This window comes from Symphalangus syndactylus, chromosome 12 (genome assembly GCF_028878055.3).
Source record: "Symphalangus syndactylus isolate Jambi chromosome 12, NHGRI_mSymSyn1-v2.1_pri, whole genome shotgun sequence".
Classification (NCBI taxonomy): domain Eukaryota; kingdom Metazoa; phylum Chordata; class Mammalia; order Primates; family Hylobatidae; genus Symphalangus; species Symphalangus syndactylus.
In genome coordinates this window covers 100,861,351-100,868,115 of record NC_072441.2, presented here as the reverse complement: position 1 = coordinate 100,868,115, position 6,765 = coordinate 100,861,351, and the positions used below count along the sequence as shown (strand labels likewise).

Sequence of the window (6,765 nt, the reverse complement as noted above, 5' to 3'; positions counted from 1 at the left end):
TCCCTCACCCAATGTGTGGCATTATTTATTTGGCAAAATATGATCCACTTCATAATGGTCTGCTTTATGACATAGCTTCCAGGAACTCACTGTGGTAAAAACTGGGGACTTTCTGCACCGCTTGTGTTGGACTGTACCTTCCCTGATCTTACCATCAGCTCAGTTGAAGGTGACTCCCCATTGTGTTATCAAGGTAGCACTGGCAAGAATGTGAGGTGGTGACCCTGAGGATGGTGGTTCAGACTCTCACCATCAAAAAGTACCCGTTAGGGATAAGACTGTGCTCTTTATACCTCTCTTCAGAGAAAAATTTAAAAATTTTGTTAACTGTTATTTACCCAGCTGTTTTAATACCCCAGGCTATTGATCTTCAACTTTTGATAATGTAACTGAAAAGTCAGACACTTTACTTTGTATTCAGTGCTCTGAATGCCAGACCTTAATCTGAACACACTGGATCCTAAGGTCTTAGTTCAAGTATCTAATGGCCTTCGCACTAATAATAATCCAGAGTTCCTTCTCAATTATGAACCCATAAAATATGATGTCAGCCTATTTTATCTATATGGTCGGGATTATTATATTCAGTTCAAAGGTCCTGTGACACAGGGAAAGAAGAACACTTCGGAATGCCTGGATTCAAGCCCTGGCTCTGCCATTTGAAAAATGAATACTTTGGATAAGTCACAATCAGAACCACAGTTTATTCTTTTATAAGTTGGAGGTAATTATAGTGTGGCAGAGACACCATAGCATGTGTTCACCAAATCTCATCTTATTTTCCTTTTCCTGGACAAGAAAAAGACGACATTTCTCAGCCTTCCTTGCAGTGAGCTTGGAGCCGGGAGAAGTGGGCTATGAAGAGGGAGATTTAATTCCTAAAAACATCCCATTTGGAGCTCCAACTCTCTCTCCTTCTGCTATGGTAAGCTCAGAGGCCATGTGTTGAGATGTTTTCTGTATTTTCTTAGATTCTGTATTTTTCTGTGTGACATCCATCAATCACAGGCCAACTAATGGCCAAAGCTGTTTATATCTCCTCTGCGATCTAGCTTTTACCAGCGCATAAAAATCAAATCACAAACAAAACAATTCTGAGTCCATACCTCCTACTGTTCTCTTTATCTAACTCTCACATACAGAGCCACTATTTCCCCTGCCCTAAATCACCCAGGGCTGGGTACCAGAAAACTAGGGCCCAGAACCCACCTCTAGTAGCCCAGAGCACCCCAACATTATTCCAACTATCCAATCCTAAGCTGCTTTGCCTGCCCTGCTTTGCCTTTCCATGAGAAAACATGAGGAAGCCTCTGGGCCAGGCCTTCCCCTTGTGCCTGTTTCTGCCTCCTGACTGACTCTCTGCTTCCCCACGTGGTCCTATGTGGTGCCTTGTACTTCCCATTTCCAGAGGACCTGGGGAACTATAAGCTTTTCTTCCAATGGTATTGACCATTCCATGTTATCACTCAGTTACCTTATAAATTAAGACCCAGACCCAAATTAATATAATGGTTTTGTAAGATGGAGAATCTTTGCTGACCAGCATTGGACTTGTATAACAGGGTGATCAACATTTGTTTTGCTAAAACACTGAAATTTTAGCAGTTCTTTGTTTCTGCAACTTAGTTGGACATGTCCTCACCAACACAAAATCCTAACTTTTCAAGGTTATGTTAATGATTAGGAAAAAAAATGTATGTAAAGTATGTAACAGTTCATAGTACAATGTAGGAACTCAAAAAATGGTAATAATTATTATGATTATTATTCAACAACAATCCCTAAAAATACTATATGTAAATAAAGCAAACCTGTCTCTCTATTACCCCATCAGATTTTTCACCAAATATGGAAGATATGTTTGAGACATTCTGACTTAAAACAGAAATTTTGGTGTTAAAAAAATACACTTTGGCAGTTTTTTCAGAGACAGGGAGTCACCCTTCAGAGAAGCTAAAAACAAGGACAAAAACTTACTCATTGGGAGTGGCACTCTGTCTTAGACATTACAGCCAGAAAACTGTAGTGACTTCAGAGGAAGCCCTTACTCAAAGATAAGCACAGATGCTCTAAATTATAATCATCATTTTGCTTCCAGTTTCTTCTCACATGGACAATCTATGTAGCCAGGAATCAGCAAGATTTATTAAGAGGTGCATAGCCGGTCACTTTGTGCATCTCTTCACAGTTTATAAAGCACCCGCAAACATCCTAATAGCCATATGAGGTGATCAGGTAAGCCATTTGCTATTAGTACACAGTGAAGTGACTTCCCTGTGTGGAATGGCAAATTATGCCCTCCCCTTTCCACTTCCCTTTCCACTTGCACTTTCTATATGCACTCCCAGAACTTAGAGATTATATTTTTCCCCAAATGTAAAATTAGGAAAAGTTTATAGGCAATGGATGGCATTAGGATCCACACAGATAATTTACAAACTTGCTGCTCACAGTTGAATCCATGAGCCAGCAGCATCGACATCACTTGGAACTTAGAAATACGGAATCTCAGGCCCCACCCCAGACCTACTAAGTCAGATCCTGAATTTCAACAAGATATCCAGGTACTTTCTGTACACATTGAAATTTGAGAAGCATTGCTCTAGAAGAGTATCTGTAATTGTGTGACTGAGATTTGGGGGCCTCCAAATTGAATCAGGAAAATAGCATGTAGACTCAGGGAAAAGAGTAGAGTACAGTTGCAACTAATAAGCCTGAATAAACGTAAAGTTGATTCTATCTGAAAGTAGAAGCTGTTAATGGAAGGGAAACAGGCTGCTTAGAATCTAGAAAAGCAAAACCCAAACAGCAACATTTTCCTTATGTCTTCTTCACTATTTAGTAAAGATGACCCTCTGATCTACCAATCTGTGTTTTTATTTTAAGAGATGATGAGTAATCCCAGCACTTTGGGAGGCCGAGGCGGGCGGATCACGAGGTCAGGAGATCGAGACCACGGTGAAACCCCGTCTCTACTAAAAATACAAAAAATTAGCCGGGCGCGGTGGCGGGCGCCTGTAGTCCCAGCTACTCGGAGAGGCTGAGGCAGGAGAATGGCGTGAACCCGGGAGGCGGAGCTTGCAGTGAGCCGAGATTGCGCCACTGCACTCTAGCCTGGGCAACAGAGCGAGACTCCGTCTCAAAAAAAAAAAAAAAAAAGAGATGATGAGTGCATTTGACCACCAAAGTTGGGTGTCCCATGTAATCTACTTATAATCAAATTTTATGTGTTCCATGAACTTTCTGATTGTAATTTAACTGCCCATATCATGTAGTTTTTCTAAATGGAGAGACTGACCAATCAGACCAAAACACTCTAGAATGGCTGTCTATGCTCAAAATCTGATTGAGTGTGGTTAGGACAAACGAGTCTACTTGAATAAACTGTGTATATACTCATACAATTTTTTGACATATGTAGCCACTTCCTAGAAACACTACTATCTGAGGTTCTGATGGAATGGTCACATGGTATCTCTGGATAATAACAACAAACATTTATTTAGTACTTCATATATTCCAAAAGTACTTTGCCTGTGTTACATAATTTAATTCTCATAAGTCATATATTGTAATTCCCATCTCACAGATGAGGAAACAGAGGCACAAAGTCATTAAGTAACTTGACTAAGTTATGAAGTGACAGAAACAGAATTTTAACACAGGCAGTTCAGTACCACACCAGGGCCTGCTATCTTGATCACCATACTGTGTGGCCTTCATCTTGTCCCTCAAAAATTGTTACACATTGGCCTCTTCCTATTTCCCCCACACATCATTTTTAGATTAAGTTCAAAAACACAAGCAGATCTAAGGTGCCAGGAACTAGAACTTTTGATATGACGAAGACATTAAAGCCTCAAGCCTAAGTAGGTGACATTTTCTATGTGGCTGAGGATGCTCCCCTGGGGTTTGCAGGTTAAACCGCAGATGTACTGGATCCTAAGAAGTCATTCTCTAACTGGCACCTCCTCAGACTTGCTTCCTCTGGTCTTGAGAATGAAATTATTCAGATGCCAATGCCAAAGGGGGCTAGAAAAAAGACAGGGGACAGAGTTCACTTTGCTTGAGGCTTAGGTAAAGAGGAGTCTAATTAACTCAACAAATAACTCTATTGGTGTTTATACCAAAAGCTTTATAGAAATATACAACATGCTTTGCATTACTTGGATCTCTATAAGTATATTTCTCTTGGATTCATCACAGGAAGTGGCAGTAGCTGCACAGAACTCAAGGATTTTCAACCTGGATCAGTGGTTTGCAATCCTTTCTCTGCCCCAGCACACCTGTGAAATACAACACGTTTCCGTAAGTTACAGTGGCTCACTTCAAATAAGATTTATGAAAGACTATATGGTTCCACTCCTTTACAGTACAAAATAATAAAGCTGTGTTTTTCAGTGCTTTTTATGCTAAATATTAATACATGCCATTGCCCTAGGGAGAAAAATCAATTTCCGTAAAAATGAGAAGCATATCAACTTAAACTGAACCTGAACACTTGGTATGCTTCTCCTATGTCCCTTCTGATTCTTGTCAATATCAAAGAAACAAAAGTGTTATCAAAAAGGCAAAAACTAATAAATGCAGTGACTTACTTCATTCTATGTTTGTTAGAAAACTAACATGATTTATTTTATTATGCATTTGAAATATATTTAATCAATTCCCCCATTATTTTCAAATAGTTTCTAGCTAGCTAGCTAGCTAGCTGTCATTATCTAGAAAACTCTTAGGACTACTTTCCAAGGGTCAGAAGGAAGTTATTTGCATATGATCACCCAACAAATGAAAATGCTAGCATGTGGTGTTAACTAATTTATTTATAAATGTTGACCATGGCAGTTGATGAGTTCATTTACTGTTTATAGAAATCGTATAAGCCTCTATTAACTTAATATTTTCTAAAAGTAGATTTAGAATTTCTAAAACATGTAAAATTAAACAAGTCACCTATTTTTAACTTAATATGGAGCACTAAAAGTTTACAAAACTTGAGTGCACGTCTGACAGTTTATTTGCTTATTTTATTAATTTTTTGAACCACGTTTACTTTTTTCAAGGGTTTAAGAGTTTAAAGAAGCATAAAAATGATCTATTCATGCACAATCAATTGAGGTGCAAGACACTATAAGGAACTGTAAAAGATATTCATGAAACACTGAGGGGAGACCAGACAGTCTACCACATCAAAATGAAATTCAACAACAGTGATGCTGGCCAGGAAATTTGAAGGAAGGCAAGCACAATTGTAAAACAGGAGAGCTAAATGGCACAGATTAATCAATAAAAGTATTGATTAATGAAAAGAATCAATGTATAGCAGTATAATATAAGAAATATGTTACGGTTATGACAACTGTAATGCATGATATTTAGGATAAAAGTTAAACACAATTCAATGAATATAATAATTTTATTAATAACTACTAATATCAGCTAGAGAGAGTTTATATTATGACTTATGTAACTAAAATGTAAAGCAGAAATAGGCATCTTTATATCTAAATGTTGGTGCCAAGCAATTATTGCTTTAAGATAATTTTCAGGAACTTGCTGAACCAAATCACTGAATCACCAAATTGTTATCCAGAATTTAACAAATTGTTGCATGAGTTTACTTTTCCACCAAGTACCTGTTTCCCATAACATTGTTAATGATGAGTATTTTTTTTTAATTAAAAATTTTCCAATTTGCTAAGCAACAGAACTATATTAATTTCTCCTTTATTTCCAGTGAAATTGAATACCTTTCTGCATATTTCTTAGACTTTAATATTCGCTTTAGAAATTTCCTGCTTGTGCCCCCACCCATTTTTCTATTGGAATAATCATTTTTATCTTCTTGGCCTAAAGAAACATTCATATATTCTGGCTATTTATACACCATCTATGTTAAAATATTTTTCATGATTAGAAATTTGCTTTTTAATTGTGTTAAATAGCTCTATTCCAAGCACTATACTTTGAATGTCTCCTCCAAAACACATGTTGAAATTCAATTGCTCTGGTGATGATATTAAAAGGTGGGACATTTAAAAAGTGATTAGGCCATGAGGATTCCATCTTCATGAATGGATTAATGTCATTATCTCATGAGTGAATGAGAATAGGTTATTATAAAAGCGAATTTGGCCCCCTCTTGCTCTTTCTTGCTTTACCCTCACTTGTCCTTCTGCCTTCCACGATTAAATGACATGACATGAAGGCCCTTGGAAGATGCAAGCACCACATTCTTGTACTTCCCAGCCTCCAGAACCATGTGACAAAGAAATTTCTTTTCAAACAGGCAACCTACAGAATGGGAGAACATTTTTGCCATCTACCCATCTGACAAAGGGCTAATATCCAGAATCTACAAGGAACTTAAACAAATTTACAAGAAAAAAACAAACAAACCCATCAAAAAGTGGGAGAAGGATATGAGCAAACACTTCTCAAAAGAAGACTTTTATGCAGCCAACAAACATACGAAAAAAAGCTCATTATCACTAGTCATTAGAGAAATGAAAATCAAAACCACAATGAGATACCATCTCACGCCAGTTAGAATGGTGATCATTAAAAAGTCAGGAATAATAAAAATAACAATGAATGATATGAAAAAAAAGAAATTTCTTTTCAAGTTACCCAGTCTGTGATAGTCTGTAACAGCAACACAAAATGGGCTAAGACAGCAAGCAACTGAGTTATAGTTTGTTTAGGTTTATAGCAACAAATCTGTTCCTAGCTGACCTTACGCGCTCATTGGCTTTCAATGCCTCT

General features: G+C 37.5%; 1 long non-coding RNA gene across 1 annotated transcript; it reads left to right on the top strand.

Annotated features, from left to right (window-relative positions):
• The first annotated feature begins 870 nt into the window (after window positions 1-870).
• Window positions 871-6,453, top strand: LOC134734568 (uncharacterized). Its single transcript, XR_010117659.1, has 3 exons — window positions 871-925; window positions 4,207-4,308; window positions 6,290-6,453. It is a non-coding gene; the product is annotated as an uncharacterized lncRNA (long non-coding RNA).
• Window positions 6,454-6,765: the final 312 nt, after the last annotated feature.